The sequence below is a fragment of the Leucopleurus acutus genome (assembly GCF_964270905.1).
Source record: "Leucopleurus acutus genome assembly, chromosome: 5".
Classification (NCBI taxonomy): Eukaryota; Metazoa; Chordata; class Mammalia; order Artiodactyla; family Delphinidae; genus Leucopleurus; species Leucopleurus acutus.
Window position 1 is genome coordinate 94,312,711 of NC_139147.1, and position 16,213 is coordinate 94,328,923.

The following is a 16,213-nucleotide window of genomic DNA, read 5'->3' on the forward strand; positions in this document are numbered from 1 at the left end:
ATAAATTGGACGGTGTGGGGGGGGAAACAAACATTCAGACCATAGGCATAACTTTGAGGGGAGCAGCCTTAGGGTGAAGCCAGACTATGGAAGAATGTGAAGAGAAAAGAAACTGAGTCTGAATGACACTGTGAATTTCCAGGGCCAAGCATTGCGGAAACCTGCCCTACATCTTAGATGTACTGTTAGATGAGCTGATAACTTCTGTTGTTTGAAGTGGACGTTTATCTTTTACGTTGGATACCCAGCATGCCACCTCCTCTTTCCTATGTTAGGAGTTTCCCACTTTATGAACAGCTCACCTCTCACCAGAGAAGCTGTAAATATCAGATACTCACCTTGTTATTCTCCCTTGAAGTTAGGGTGTGTAACATGCACCAAACAGATGCATAAACACACACAAGAATCAGAATCTAATGGTGAATCACGGAGTTGCACGGAGCTAAAGCAGAGGCTGAGCATTTCCGTTCTGTGGGTTTTGGTCAGTGGCCACTGCGTTCAATTTCCAGAAACAGCAGTATCACTGGCATCTGATGTCTAGTGCACGTGGCATCTGTGGTGTATGTATCCTGTAGCACCAGCAGTTACACTGCAACCAGAAGGGCTGTGTGGTTAGATTTTGGTGATCCTGTCTGACATCTCCAGATCTATTTCTGGCTACCCCACCTCCACCAGGAGTCTAGCTATCCAATATCCTTTTAATAAACTGCTTTTTCTGTTTCAGCTTGTCTCAATTGGCTTCAGTTGCTTGGTACTAAAACCCCAGCTGAAATTTTGGTGAAGCTCTCGTAAGTCACATTCTCTATTAATTGCGGTTAAAAGTATTCTATTGATAAATGATGCCCAGTCCTATATTCTATTAATTATCTATTGCTACAATGCTCTGTGGCCAACAACCCAGTGGATTAAAACAATTATTTATTCTTGCTCACTTGTCTGTGAGTTGCCTGAGAATCAACTGATCTAGGCTGTGTTCATCTGACCTTAACTCCAAAATGTAGATTGAGCCTAGCTCAGCTCCATACATCTCTTGTTCTCCTTGGACTACCCAGGGCTTGTCGTCTTATGGAAGTGACGGTGGTCAAGATGGCAAGACCAACTGTGCAATTCTAATTCAAGCCTTCTCATGTTAGGTCTACTAATATCCCAATGGCCAAGGTCCACAACCAAGCCCAACATCAATAAAGCAGGGAAGTATAGTCTCTACTGAAATGAACTGCAAAGCACACGGCAAAGGGCATGAATAGAAGGTGGAATAAGGAATTGGGAACAATAATGAAATCTACATCAACCTACACCCCATCCCTACTCCCCGCCCTGCCCCCAAACCAAAGTGTCAGCTAGCGGCTGGTGGTGGTTTAATAGTTTCTGCTTTATAGCTGTGGAAGTCTTGTCAGAAGAGATCTTAGACACACTGCCTTCAGGTAAAGAAATGAATCTCTATTATGTCTGCATGATGAGGCAATGATAGAATCATAAAGTGATCAGGTTGTTAGGGATCTTAAAGGCCCCTGATGACATATTTAAGATCATTTAAAAGTCAGAATGGAGTCACTGTGGTTCAGGCATCTAAAATGGAGCTGGGTGGCCATTGTGGATGTGGTTTCAGACACATTCCTGCATCACTGAGAACTTGAATCTTCTGAACAGTATCAAACTCAAGGACACCACCAGCCATTTTCAAAACAATATCTGCTGGCAGATGCACACAACCACACCCACACACCCCTCTGCCCCACCAGCGCCACTAATCCTTGCTTACGGAGAACCCTTACGTCTTGCCAGCTCTAATCCTAATTCTAGACAAAAAATGTATGTAACCTTGTGGGGTTTTGCCTTTATAAACCTCCCCCATTTTGTAGTCCAGCTGACCACAATTCAAGTGCTTTCTGGGATCTGTGTTTCCAGAGCTGCGGACCTAACAATCCCCAGGTAAACACTTTTTCTTTTTTGCCTCAACCGTTTCTCCATTCTTGGAATTCTTGGTTAATGCCCCTTAGTAAATCCTATTGCTTGACTGATAAGGAGACTAAAGGACCAAAGTGTGAGTGACTTGGTCAAGGTTGTACAGATTGAAAATGGCAGAAGAATGAATATAATCAATATATTATAGATATACATCAATATAACAGTAGAATGCACATTGATTGACTCCCAGATACATGCCTCTGACCCTTAGCTATTTTACTTACATTATATTGGGGCAGAAAGCTTTCTGTATTCCTCAAATCATTTATTCCTCCCTCCATATCATACCAGATATAAGATTGGATATGTGTTTTTGGACACCTCTGTCCAACTGCCTACACACCACCACTCAAAGTGCAGCTGATTCAGGTTAGAAATCTAATAGGTGTCAGGACAGCTGAAGGACCCAAACTGATGTGGCAGAATTCTGCCAGGTGAGTCCTCTTAAGCAACACAAGGTGTCTGTGCCCTATTTACAAATGAGTTGAAAATTATAGCTCTTATAATAAAATCCTATGTGAGAGAGAAATTTTTTTAAATCTTTACATATCTTCACAGGACACTCGCAGTAGCAACAGCTTCTGTTTTTCCTTCCTAATTAAAATTGTACAGAGCCAATGCTTTGCAAAATTAAGTGAGAGTGGCATGGACATATATACACTACCAAATGTAAAATAGATAGCTAATGGGAAGCAGCCGCATAGCATAGGGAGATCAGCTCGATGGTTTGTGTCCACCTACAGGGGTGGGATAGGGAGGATGGGAGGGAGACGAAAGAGGGAGGAGATATGGGGATATAGGTATACGTATAGCTGATTCACTTTGTTATACAGCAGAAACTAACACACCATTGTAAAGCAATTATACTCCAAAAAAGATGTTAAAAAAAAAATTAAGTGTGGGAAACAATGGACCTTTTAAAGAAATTCCCCAGATGGGCAGGTAAGGCAATATAGATTGTGCTAAAGGACTGAGAATTTGAGGACAAAGGGAAGATTTTGGTGTGTTTTAAGCAGGGGAGGGTCACGGTCTTATTCACATCCACTTCGGGCTTGTCCAGCTCTCTCTAGCACTGGGGAACAGGATTCCTCCTTCCCAGGTCCCTGTGGCTGTGCATCCTGGAGAGCTGTTTGCCTTACACTTCACGTTCACAAAGAAGTTCCAGTGGAAATTTCGATGTTATGTTCCTATAAACTTAGACATGCAATCCATCAATTCTCTTCCATGTTAAAAGCATTAACTTACTAAAATTATTACTTAAAATATACCATAATCTGTGAAACCCTATTTAGCCTTTTCTTCATATTTGAATACAATTTGGAGCCTCAAAAGTAGAGGGGCTGAACCTCCCCTGCCTCTTGTAACCCTCTAAACACCTCCACCCCTTACCTTCTCTTCTGACCTGACCTCACTGGGCCTCTCATCCTTATGTTTCTCTTGCGCCCAAGATATAGATGCTGACTTTCAGCACGTTTAACCTCACTTTCTTGGTATATCCTGCCTTTAATGTGTATCATAACCATAATTCTATTCCTGGTTTGTAACAAAGTAGTTAACACAGTTTTTCTTTGAATGTCTCACCTCTTTCTTTGCTGTCTCCCATCTCTTCTCTCTTCCCTGCCTGGCTTTGTCCTGTTCATTTTAGTTATCCCACTCATCTTTCCCCGGATTCTAAAAACTCATTCACTCCAGGACCTAGAGTTTGCAAGCATGTTTAAAAAGTGTCAGATTCACATAATGTCTAAAACTTTTAGGGGGAAAAAAATGCTACCTTGGCAATTCACCTGTGTCCAAAAGAAGCTTCCATTTTAAAATCTGTCATTATGACAGAGGCACAATTAAGATTTGAAAAATATTCTCTTAAATGTAGATGGTTGATTCATCTACAGCTAGAAGGCCAGGTAGGAAGTGATGGTTTGGTGGTGACTGACCTGAGGGCAGTAGCTGGGGTTCACCCAAGAGCAGGCATCTCAACTTTAGGTTCTGAGGGATCTGTGCTTGCTAAAAATGCAGATTCCTAAGCCTACAGCTAGAAACTCTAATTCAGTGGATCTGGAATAGTCAGGAAATGCTGAACAAGATACAGGGACCCTACCTATAGCTGGGTAAATGTGTGACTCTTAATAGCCGGGATTTGGGCTGGATCCTGATTCTGAGGGTAATTAACTGTGTGACCTCAGCAGGGCAAATTAACTTCCCTGAGCCCTTAGTTCCTAGTCTGTAAAGGAAACATAGGAACCATGAGACATAGAATGTGATGGAGTTAATATTTTGGAAAACATCTGTGTTTTTCTCTTCTGCATTTCTGAGTGTTAATTACTCCCTACCTCTCTGGACTGACCCGAGTGTCTATATCTATCTATATGTCTATATCTGTCTATATCTATATCTAATCTGCTTGGTGGAGGTGGAATAGGAGTGGGGATAGGGGCGGGAGGGGAGGAGATTATTATTTGTTCCAGAAAGCAAAAAGAACAAAAGAATTTATATTCAGACGCTGACATTCGAAATAAGATTATGCAGCAAGACAATGGCTATGAGAGAGTATTTCTACTTTCCTTTCTCCACTCCCACCCCATTCTCTCCCCACACCTCAAAGTAGCATCAGAAAAATCGAGTACGGAAGTTTCAAGCCTCAAAAGTTCTCTTATTTAGAAAATAACCCTTCTGCCTATGGCAGCTGGGCCATGAGGCTTGGAGTTCTATGGTAGAATGAGGCTCTGGTAGGGAAAATAAAAGTCCCACCCTTCTTTGGCTGAGGGGATGATGGAATGATAGAAAGAAGGAGAGAGAACAAGGAGGACTTTGGTGAGTGAGGAGAAGGGGCTGCATAAATGCCGAGGGGGCCTTGTGTCCCCCTCAATTTCCAATAACCCCTCCCCACAATTCCAGTAACTGAGACAACAGATGAAGACCTGATTAATCAATTAATGCTGCCCAGGCAGCAACAATTTTCAATAGACTTCCCGGTGGTTTTAAATGTGCATTCGGTTGAGAACCACTGGACTAAGAATTAAACAGAGTGAACATTTAGGTTCCCCCGCCCTGCTTCTTCACATGAAGCCCTCATGAGAATAAACAGGTTAAATAGAGGCAAAATAAAGACGTTCATATTCCTCAGAACACCCGAGCGTAGTGTGGGTTCATTTGTCACATCAGCACACAAATGAAAATACTCTATATGTCATCAGGCGCTCTCCTCTGAAAACTTCCGTTGTTGTGGCCAAGTTGCAGCTGAGAGTAGAAAAACAGTGCTCTAGTTAAGGTTCCAGGAGCCTGGGAAAGGAAACTAGATGAAGGTTTTAGCTAAAATGACTACAGAAGTGGTGCGTGTTCTCTCTGTAATAAAGTAAAGTGGCTTTCCCCACAAATCAAAGTGAGATGAGCCAATTCACCAAAAGCACTTTTGTAAGTAGCTGGCTACTCTGGAGTCAGAATGAGTGGGGTTAGAATCCTGGATCTGCCCTTACTAACTGTGTGATGTTGGCAATTTTACCTAACTCCTCTAAGCCTCAGCGTTTTAGTGGGTAAAATGGGCCTTATTACACAGTCTCTCTTCACAGGGTTGTTATAAGGGAAAACAATCTGTATCACATGTCTGGTGCTAAAGTGGGGCTGTTAGGAGTCCCTTTATCTAAGAATTCTACTGTAATTCTTAAAAGCAGAGAGACCTCGGCACTGAATAAGGAGGCCCAGAGGTATACTTCTAGCAGCTACGCAGGACGTTCCTGAGCACGCAGAGGATTACTGTGGCGCAGTGGGCCTCAGATTTCAGCATGCATCAGCGTCACCTGGAGGGCTTGCTGGGCCTTCCCCTGGAGTTTGTGATTTAGGAGGACTGGGGGGAGGGCCTGAGAATGTGCATTTCTAGCAAGTTCCCAGGTGACATGGACCCTGCTGGGGGTTACGGCTCTAGATTAGAGGTCAGCCAACCAGGCTCTCAGCACAAGTCTGGCCCACTTCCTGTTTGGGGAAATACAGCTTTATTGGTACACAGCCACATTTGTTTGTTGTTGTTTCATCTGTGGTTGCTTTTGTGCTGCCATGGTGGAGTTGTCTCTGCAACAGAGACCATGACGTTTGAAATATTTACCATCCAGTCCTTTACAGACTTTTCCCAACCCCTGTTCTAGGGTGAAAGAGCTCAGGTAATTTGGGGGAACAAGTTTGCCGTGGAAAATTCCCAGAGTTAGATTAAATTAATCAGGGCTTGATAAAGGGTAAGGTTTGGCCAGGACTGTGTGTGTCCTTCAAATCTTATGTTTTTGCAAATCTTGCTCTTGTTCTATTTGTAAATGTACACATTCTTAGAGTGAGTAGGGACCACTTGGCTCTGAAATTTTAATAAAACGTTAAAAGATTAGCATTGATTATACCATCTACTCCATTTTACTTTATTTTCATGTCTAATATTAGCTTATCTACCTGTTATGATGTCAATAATTTACTTCAAAGGGCTTCATCACAGAATAGTGGGTCTCAACCCTTACACATAAGTCACCTGGGGGGACTTTTAAAAAAATACCTGGATCCTATCTCTGGAACTTCTGATTCAAAGGGTGTGGGGTGGGACCTAGGCACTGATGTTTTTAAAACCTTCTAGATGATTCCACTATGCAACCAGGATTGAAAATCGTAGACAGAGTGTGTACTAGTTAAATTATCTCCTAGGTCCTGTTACCCTAACTACGAATTGACAGCCACCGGTGGCCTCTGGCATCCTCATTAGAGAGCTTGCCCACCAGACATGGAGCCACCAACTTTCTCTTCTCCGTGCCACATGCACAACATAGGCTCTGCTCTCCACAGAATGGAGGCCAGAGGTTGGTGTTCATTGGGAAAAGTAGTGACTTTTTAACAGTGAATGTTAGAAATGGTGTCTCTTTGTTGGAATGAGTGATATTTAAAGTATGTAAATGGGGTAACATATTTTAGAAGCATTCACCTTGCTCCCACGAAGAAAGTATAAGAATCTAGTGAAACATCTAGGCCAGGGGTTAGCACTCTTTCTGTAAAGTTCTGGATGATAAATCATTTAGGCTTTGTGGGGCAACCAGCAAATCGAGTTATAGCTGCACCACAGAGATGTGTAGTGCTCCGAGCAGCAGGGGGAAACCATGAAAGCACCATGTACCGTCTCAGCCCAACGATTCTGTCCCATGCTTTCTGCGTGATGCTTATTCCCATAATGCAAAACAGCCCTAAGCAATACACAAACAAATGAGCAAAGCTACTTGGGTTTTTATCATTGTCATGTGTCACAAAAGGATATTCGTCTTTTGATTTCTTTTCAAGCATTAAAAAATGTAAAAGTTAACAGCAACAAAAAAAGTAATATCATTCTAAACGTGTGGGTCATACAAAAAGAAGTGCTGGGTCAAACTTGACCGGCAGGCAGTAGTTTGCCAACCCATGTTCTAGACTAAATCCTTAAGGACAACATCCTAGGCTAAATTCCTAACTCCATGTTCTATGTCTAGCTGTGATTGCCTGGTGCCAACTAAAAAGATAACAGAATCCAGCCAATAAAATATAGTCACTGCTGCTTTCAATAAACCTTTCGTGTAGGGTGACAGTCTGTGAATCTAAAACTTTTAGAGGTCAGTTGTTCTCAACTTTTGTTGTACATTGGAATCATCTGAGGAGATAAAAACCTCCCACACCCAAAGCAATTACATCAGAAACTCTGGGGTGGGACCCAGAGATCAGTAGTCTTTAAATCTCCTCAGGTGATTTCAATGGGCAAATAAGGCTGAGAGCACTTTTCTCAAGAGGAACAAAGAACTGGGCTTCATCAAGCTGCAGAACAGGTAATATGGTTATTTCTGTTTGTTAATAAATGTTTGTTTAGTAATACTTTCATGTGTGGGAGAAATTGGTCTGAGCCTTGCTTTCATTGTATTAGGATGGCGAGGCTTCTAGAGGAGTAGCTAACATACACGCAAAACTCGTCCACAGCAAAGGAAGCCATCAAAAGATGAAAAGGCGACAACCTACGGAGAAAATATTTGTAAATGATGTGACCGACAAGGGCTTAATCTTCAAAATACACAAACACCTCATACAACTCAACAACAACAAAACAAACAACCCAATCGAAAAATGGGCAGAAGACCTTAATAGACATTTCTCCAAAGAAGACATACAGATGGCCAGTAGGCACATGAAAAGATGCTTAACATTACTAATTATTAGAGAAATGCAAATCAAAACTATAATGAGGTACCACCTTACACCAGTCAGAATGGCCATCATTAGAAAGTCTGCAAATAACAAATCCTGGAGAGGGTGTGGAGAAAAGCGAACCCTCCTACACTGTTGGTGGGCAAGTAAGTTGGTGCAGCCACTATGGAAAACAGTATGGAAGTTCCTCAGAAAACTAAAAATAGAATTACCATATGATCCAGCAATCCCACTCCTGGGCATATATCCGGACAAAACCATAATTCAAAAAGATACATACACCCCTATGTTCATAACAGCACTATTCACAATAGCCAAAACATGGAAACAACCTAAATGTCCAACAACAAATGAATGGATAAAGAAGATGTGGTACATATATGCAATGGAATACTACTCAGCCATAAAAAAGAACAAAATAATGCCGTTTGCAGCAACATGGATGCAACTAGAGACTATCACACTAAGTGAAGTAAGTCAGAAAGAGAAAGACAAACACCATATGATTTCACTTATATGTGGAATCTAAAACATGACACCTACCTACAGAACCTGTCTATAAAACAGAACCTACCTACAAAACAGAAACAGACACACAGACATAGAGATCAAACTTGTGGTTGCCAAGGGTGAGTGGGGAAGGGAGAGGGATGGACTGGGAATTTGGGGTTGGTAGATGCAAACTATTTACATTTAGAATGGATAAACAACAAGGTCCTACTGTGGAGCACAGGGAACTATATCCAGTCTCTTGGGATAAACCATAATGGAAAAGGATATTTAAAAAAAGAATGTGTATGTGTGTACAGCTGAGTCACTTTGCTGTACAGCAGAGATCGGCACAGCATTGTAAACCAACTATACTTCAATAAAAAAAAATGAAAAGGCAACCTATGGGACGGGAGAAAATATTTGCAAATTATATATCTAATAAGGGGTTAATATCCAAAATTTATACTCATACAACTCAATTAAAGAAAAAAGCAGTGCAATTAAAAAATAAGCAAAAGAGGGCTGCCCTGGTGGCGCAGTGGTTGAGAGTCCACCTGCCGATGCAGGGGACACGGGTTCGTGCCCCGGTCCGGGAAGATCCCACATGCCGCGGAGCGGCTGGGCCCGTAAGCCATGGCCGCTGAGCCTGCGCGTCCGGAGCCTGTGCTCTGCAACGGGAGAGGCCACAACAGTGAGAGGCCCACATACCAAAAAAAAAAAAAAAAAAAACCACAATGAGATACCACCTCACACCTGTTAGAATGGCTATTCTCAAAAAGAAAAGAGATAACATGTGTTAGTGAGAATGTGGAGATAAGGGAATCCCTGTACACTGCTAATAGGCCTGTAAGTTCGTGCAGCTACTATGGAAAAAAGTATGGAGTTTCCTCAAAAAATTTAAAATAGAACTACCACATGATTCAGCAGTTCTACATCTGGGTATTTATCCAAAGGAACAAAATGACTGTCTTGAAAAGATATCTGCACCCTCATGTTTATTGCAGCATTATTTACAGTAGCCAAGACATGGAAACACATAAGTATCCTCAGCAGATGCATGGATAAAGAAAATGTGGTGTATATACACAATGGAATATTATTCAACCATAAAAAGAAAGGAAATTCTGCCATTTGCAACAACATGGATGGACCTCAAGGGCATTATGCTAAGTGAAATGAGTCAGCCAGATAAAGACAGATACTGTATGATCTCACTTATATGTGAATAATTTTTTAAAAACCCAAACTCACAGATAGAGAGAACAGACTGGTGGTTGCCAGAAGTCGGAAGTAGGGGAGGAGGGTGTGAAACAGTTGAAAGTGGTCAAAAGAAACAACCTTCTAGTTATAAGGTCAATAGTCCTGGGTAGACAGTGTACAGCGTGGTGATTATAGGTAACAATGCTGTATTGTGTATTTGAAAGTTGCTGAGAGAGTAGATCTTAAAGGTTCTCTAACTATGTGTAGTATGGATGTTAACTAGACTTATTGCAGTGATCATCTCGCATGATGTACAAATATTGAATCATCATGTTTAAATACCTAAAACAAATACCATGTTATATGTCAATTCTATCTCAATTAAAAAAAAATAAGCCTGATATTGCAGATGAGGAAACTGATGCATAGAAAATGTTACACATTTCCAAGAGAGGAGCTGGAAACCTAAGTCTGTCCGATGTGACTACAGGCTCTTACCCACTAGGGTCTGCCCCATTCATGTGCTACATCAAGAATGGGGACTCAAGGCGAATATTCCTGCCCACAACACAGCACCTCATTTTCTGAAGTATTGGAAGAGCCCCTAGAAACAAATCTGTTCCAGTATTCTTCATCTACAAGAGCAGAAACACATCCAGAGAAGTAATGTGACTTTCCTAAAACCACCCAGAGAGTCAATGTTCGAAAGGCCATGAAAGGCAATCAAGTGCCTCCAAACAGAACTCAGGAAAGGGCCATTCACGGCCTGGATCTTCCAAGGTAAATGAAAAGAAAGAAACACATAGCAATCAAATTATTTCCTTGGAACCAAAAATGGGGGCTGGGGGGGAGAGAAGAATTCCTTTTCAAAAATCTATAAATATGATATTCAAGTGTGTCTAAATGCATTAAAGGTACAGTGGTTTTTTATAACCCTCACCATTCTTCCAGGGGTCCCCAACTGATGGCCCACAAGCTGAATCTAGGTGTGCTTTGGTTTCCTCTGCAGAGTTCTGGCAATAAATGTCCAGGGCTGAGAGGGAGTGATCCTTTCTTAGTTGACACATGCATGCCCAGTCCACTACAGCCCCGAGCTGCCCCCCGTTTTTGTGTTACTGAACTTTAATTATCTGTGTGTCCTTGGCTAAGTCCCTTCCCCTCCCTGTAAGCCAGAATCTTCACCTATCGAATTGGGATGGGGGTGTTGATGACATTGTATTTTGTTTATTGCCTGCCCCCTCTCCCTAGAAGGTAAGCTCTAGGAGGGCAGGGATTTTTGTCTGGTTTGTTCAGTGATGTCTCCCATAGCACCCCGAACCCTGCCTGCCATGTAACAGGTGCTAAATAAACATTTAAGGAGAGAATAAATAGTCCTAAACACCCCCAAAAAAAAGAACTCAGGCAAAGGGGATGGAAAACTTTTAAGGCACAGTAACCATTCTATATCATGATGGTGATGGTTACACATTGTATATAATTACCAAAATCAATCAAACTGTTCATTTAGAATTGATACATTTTTATGTATGTAAATGATAACCTAAATAAACAAAGAAGATGAAGTTAATATACATATATAATTAAAATTAATTTCACCCACTTCCTGTTATTTTTTCCTGACCTTAGTAATTGCTGCCATTCTGGGGGGTTTCTACATGTCAGGGACGTGCTGAATGCTTTACATTTCTTATCTCATTAATCCTTGGGTGTGAGTGTAGTTTGTCTAAACTGCTCAGGTGCATTTCCTTAGTCTTTCTGGGTGACACACTCTGGAACTCCATATCTATCACTGGCAGTAAAATCTTACTTAGGACTAACTAGGATTTCATTTTTAAGTGGATGAGTAGGCTGTGGCTCCACCTTCTTGCCCACTGCCTATGACTAGAAAGGTTACAGCATGCATTTATTAATTGCACCCAGGAAGCCAGTCATCCTCCCGATGACCTGTGAAATAGGTGTTATTATCATTCCCACTTCCCAGATGCTAAAGTCAGAATAGAGCCCTGATATGCCACCAGCCAGAGTGACACAGCAGGAAGCAGCAGAGCGAAGACCTGATCCCAAGCAGTGGGAGCCCCTGAGGTTGTTTGCTTAATCCCCACACCAGATGGCCTCCCAACCAGTGACCCCGGGCACGCTGCTGAGCTGTTGTGTGGGGACCAGGGTGTGACCCTTGCAGAGATGACAAAAGATGATTTTCCGATGCAGCGGGCATCTCTGGACCAGTGTGGCCTCAGACAGTGGTCAGAGCTGTGGTATGTTCCCCGCAACAGGCTGCTGGGGTGAGATGCGACGTGAGAGCTTAGGAATTCGCACCGCCACTGGGCAAAGGCCCATCTGCAGGACCCAAAAGGCCCTGAGCGTTGGGGAAGGGGCTGTTTGGCGTAAGCCTCACATAGCCCTTCCGATATTGAAGAAGTTTTTGAGGTGCGTTCACCTCCTTGGTCCCTGACATTGCTGTAGACTGGAGAGAACCTCCAGGAATTTCACTAGTGCTCCTCTGGCCAACCCAGCATGTTGTTTCAGTCTCTTTTTCTTTATTTTTCTGTAGAGTTGAAGCACTGATTGAAATGCAGACCAATCCCTCTGCAAGAGAAGAACGCAAGTTACCACATCTTAACTCCTTATGAAGGTAATTGGGACAAATTAAACATGTATTGACTTTCTCAAGATAACCTGAGATTTCTGCACCCTTTGCAATTACCAGAAATAATACTACAGTGACTCAGTCTTCTGGTAATTGAAAATGCACAGCTGCAGAAGAAATTGCATGTTAATATATGATATTATCAGTGCAGGAGGGCCACCATATACAAGAATGCAGAGACTCAATTAAATACCCATTATTCGGCTTAATAATTCAGAAAGATCAGGAAACATTATCCCTGGTCAAATAGGCTGAATTTAATTGAGACCTTCCTGGGTTCACAGAGTATATCAACTCCGGATCAAACAAAAGCAGTCTCATTTGACACAATGTAAAAGATTAATACAAGACAAAGAGGACAAATGACTGATCAGTCAGGGAATTAGTGTTACTGAACCAGACTTGGGTCCGCTTACCCTACATGCAGTAAAGCCAATCTACTGACACCGGCTTGTGGTGAAGGAAAGTGCAGCATTTATTGCAGAGAACCAAGCAAGGAGTCCAGGCAGCTAGTGCTTAAAAGGCCTGAACCTACCCCCCAACCCACCCCCACCAAGGCTTTCAGAGAAAGGTTTTTAAAGATAGGGTGAGGGAGGGAGGGTTTGAGGTGTGTGATCCGCTCATGGACATTCTTCTGATTGGTTGGTGGTGAGATAATTGGGAGTCAACGTCATCAACCTTCTGCTTCCAACCAGTCTGGGATCTAGGTGCTTGTGGACAGCATACAGTTAACTTCTTCCTCCTGGTGTTTTTTTCAGTATCTGCAAAACAGCTAAAGGACCTGGCTCAGAATATTATCTATAGCCCTTGAAAAGCAACTGAATGTCCTTGACTTTGTTTAATGGCTAAAGTATTATTATCTTGTCTTGCTTGACTGTTTTCCTTTCTGCATTTTCTCACTTTTCTGATTAAATTTATTCTTTAACCAAAGTTTTTCTACAGACAAAAGGCAGACGGAGGACATATGGGTGGAGAGGTCTGTTCTGGGAAGGCCCCATAGGGTCCCGCTCTGTTACACTATGACTTATTTTGCTTTGAAGAGAAGATATGTACCTTTTAGTTACCATGTATGCTTTTCTTTTGTGGGATTTAATGAAAACATTCAGTTACTCAATAAATACTTCCTGAGCACTAGCTATGCACCAGGCACTCAGGTACTAGGGGTTCAGCTGCAAAATAAAGAGACAAAAATATGTGTCTTCATAGAGCCTAAACTCTAGTTGGTGGAGACAAGCAATCAATGAGTAAAATATATAGAATGACAGAAACTTAAAGTGCTGTGAGGAAAAGTAAAGCATGGAAGCAAGATGGGGACTGCCAGGGCAGGGAACAGCAGACTGCAGTTATACATAGGATGGCAAAGAAAGGGCTGGATGAAGAGACAATAAAAATATACTCATTAGAGCATCATTTGTGATAAAGATAAATATTGCCAGCAACCTAGATATCTGTCTATAGGAGATTGGTTAAATATTTTATGATGCATCTGTATAGTAGAATACTATAGAGCAAACAAAAAAAGTCCTACAGATACAAAATGAACTCCCAAGATATATGAAGTGATAAAAACAAGGTGCAGAATGATGTATAGCAGGGGTCCCCAACCCCCAGGCCACAAACCGGTACTGCTGGGTGCCTTGTTAGGAACCGGGGTGCACAGCAGGAGGTGAGAAGCGGGCGAGTGAGCAAAGCTTCATCTGTATTTACAGCCGGCCCCCTTCGGTCACTACCACCTGAACTCCGCCTCCTGTCAGCATTATGGTGAGTTGTATAATTATTTCATTATATATTACAATGTAATAATAATAGAAATAAAGCACACAATAAATGCAATGTGTTTGAATCATCCCGAAACCATCCCTTCACCTTCCCCCGGTCCGTGGAAAAATTGTCTTCCACAAAACTGATCCCTGGTGCCAAAAAGTTGGGGACCACTGATATATAGAGTATGCTACCATTTACGTCTATCATATACATGATATATATATACACACATAATATTTTTATGAATGCATGGAATCAGTGGAAACATACATAAAAAACTGTTAGTAATGGCTGTCTTTGGAGTGGAGAACAGGATGATTCATGGACAGGTGAGGGTGACATACTTTGTATCCCATTACTATGTATATGTACTACTGTATGGTCAGGCCATTCAAGATGGCTGTTCTCTTGCTCTGGGTCCATCGTCTGCTTGACCAAGCCCTGCTTCACTCACATGACTACCCAATCCTCTTAATTATAGGGCTTAATTAGTCCCATCTGACATCAATTCCCCTATAAATGGTAGCTTTTTTTCTCCTCGAGTAGCAGAGACTATTGCCATGACCTGCCTGCTGTCGGCTGTAAACAGTGGGGATGTCACTCCAGGACTTTTTGCTTCAGACACGTAAGATCCCCTGTCCCATAAACTGTTGTTGTCTCTATAACTGTCTCCTGGTTCCTTCTTTGGTCTCAAGGTTGGACAACGACCAGGCTTTCGGGCCTGCAGGGTGCAGCCCAGCAACTGATGAGCCAGCCAGGAGGCCAAGGAAATTCTCGTGAGGGCAGAGATGTGAAGAAATGAGGACAGGGGACGGATAATTGCAGATGTGATCCTGGGGTGGCCGCCCACTAGCCTGTGAGGCCCTGTGGCAGCTGTCTACCATGACAGATGTCTTTCTCTTCCATTAGAGTGACGATATCCTGTTAACCTCAGAGTCTCCTTGCACTTTAAAAGTAGCAGCCCCGCGCTCGTGGCTCATCTGACTGCACGGGGATGGCTGGTGAATGCAGAGAGAACACAAGGACCTGGATTATCTACAAAATGGCAGCGTACCCCCGACCCACCCCCGCTCAACGACTACAGGCACAGGTTTTAGGGATGTTAACTGAGGGACAGGATCGGGAACTGGAGTGACCAGTTACCCGGAGGGTCTGCTTGGACCTGTGGCAACGGCGTCATCATAAGGGTGCCCTTGGGCTTCTGGTCCCACCTGAGGAAGGAGGCAGAGCCCTGACACAGTGTGAAGGAACAGCAGCGACGTGTGTCTACAATGCCACACAACAGGCGGAGGACGATACCAAAAGGCCCACCCGAGTCAGGGAGCAACGCGAACGCCACTCTTCGGGGTCGAGAACAGCTGTGCGTGGGACCTACGGGACCCACGGATGTCGATAGTGACCAAGGAACCCACATTACTGGCCGTGAGGTTCAGGAAAGGGCCGATGCAAATGAAACGTGCTGGCGTTTCCACGTGCCTTACAGCCCCACTGCTGCCGGGCTAATGCAGAGGGTGAGTGGGCCGCGTCAGCAGCAGGTGAGACAGGAAAGCCGCTCTCAACGTGTGGACACAGCCCAGGAGCAATGGGCCCAGTGCCCATGCCACGTGAACCCAGAGGCCGCTAGTCCACGTCAGCCGAGTTCAGCTGTTGACCACCGAGGGGTGTTGCCAACGATCGGTCAGGACGATAGGTCGCTTTTGCCCTGGCCACGGCATCTACCCCCAGGGAACACATTATAAAACCGGCCCTGAGACTGGCAGGTAAGTCCCCGCGGGTTTGGGTTTGCTGCCTCATGGGGAATAGGATTAGAAAGGGATTTACAGATCTCACCTGTCTCCTGCCCGGCCCCACCTAAGACCACTGAGGTAATGAATCCAGGCCCTGACTGAAGGAAGGCACCATCATATTAACCCCGTGGGCCTCTCCAAGTTTCGGCACTGGCTGTAGGGACTGAGGGTG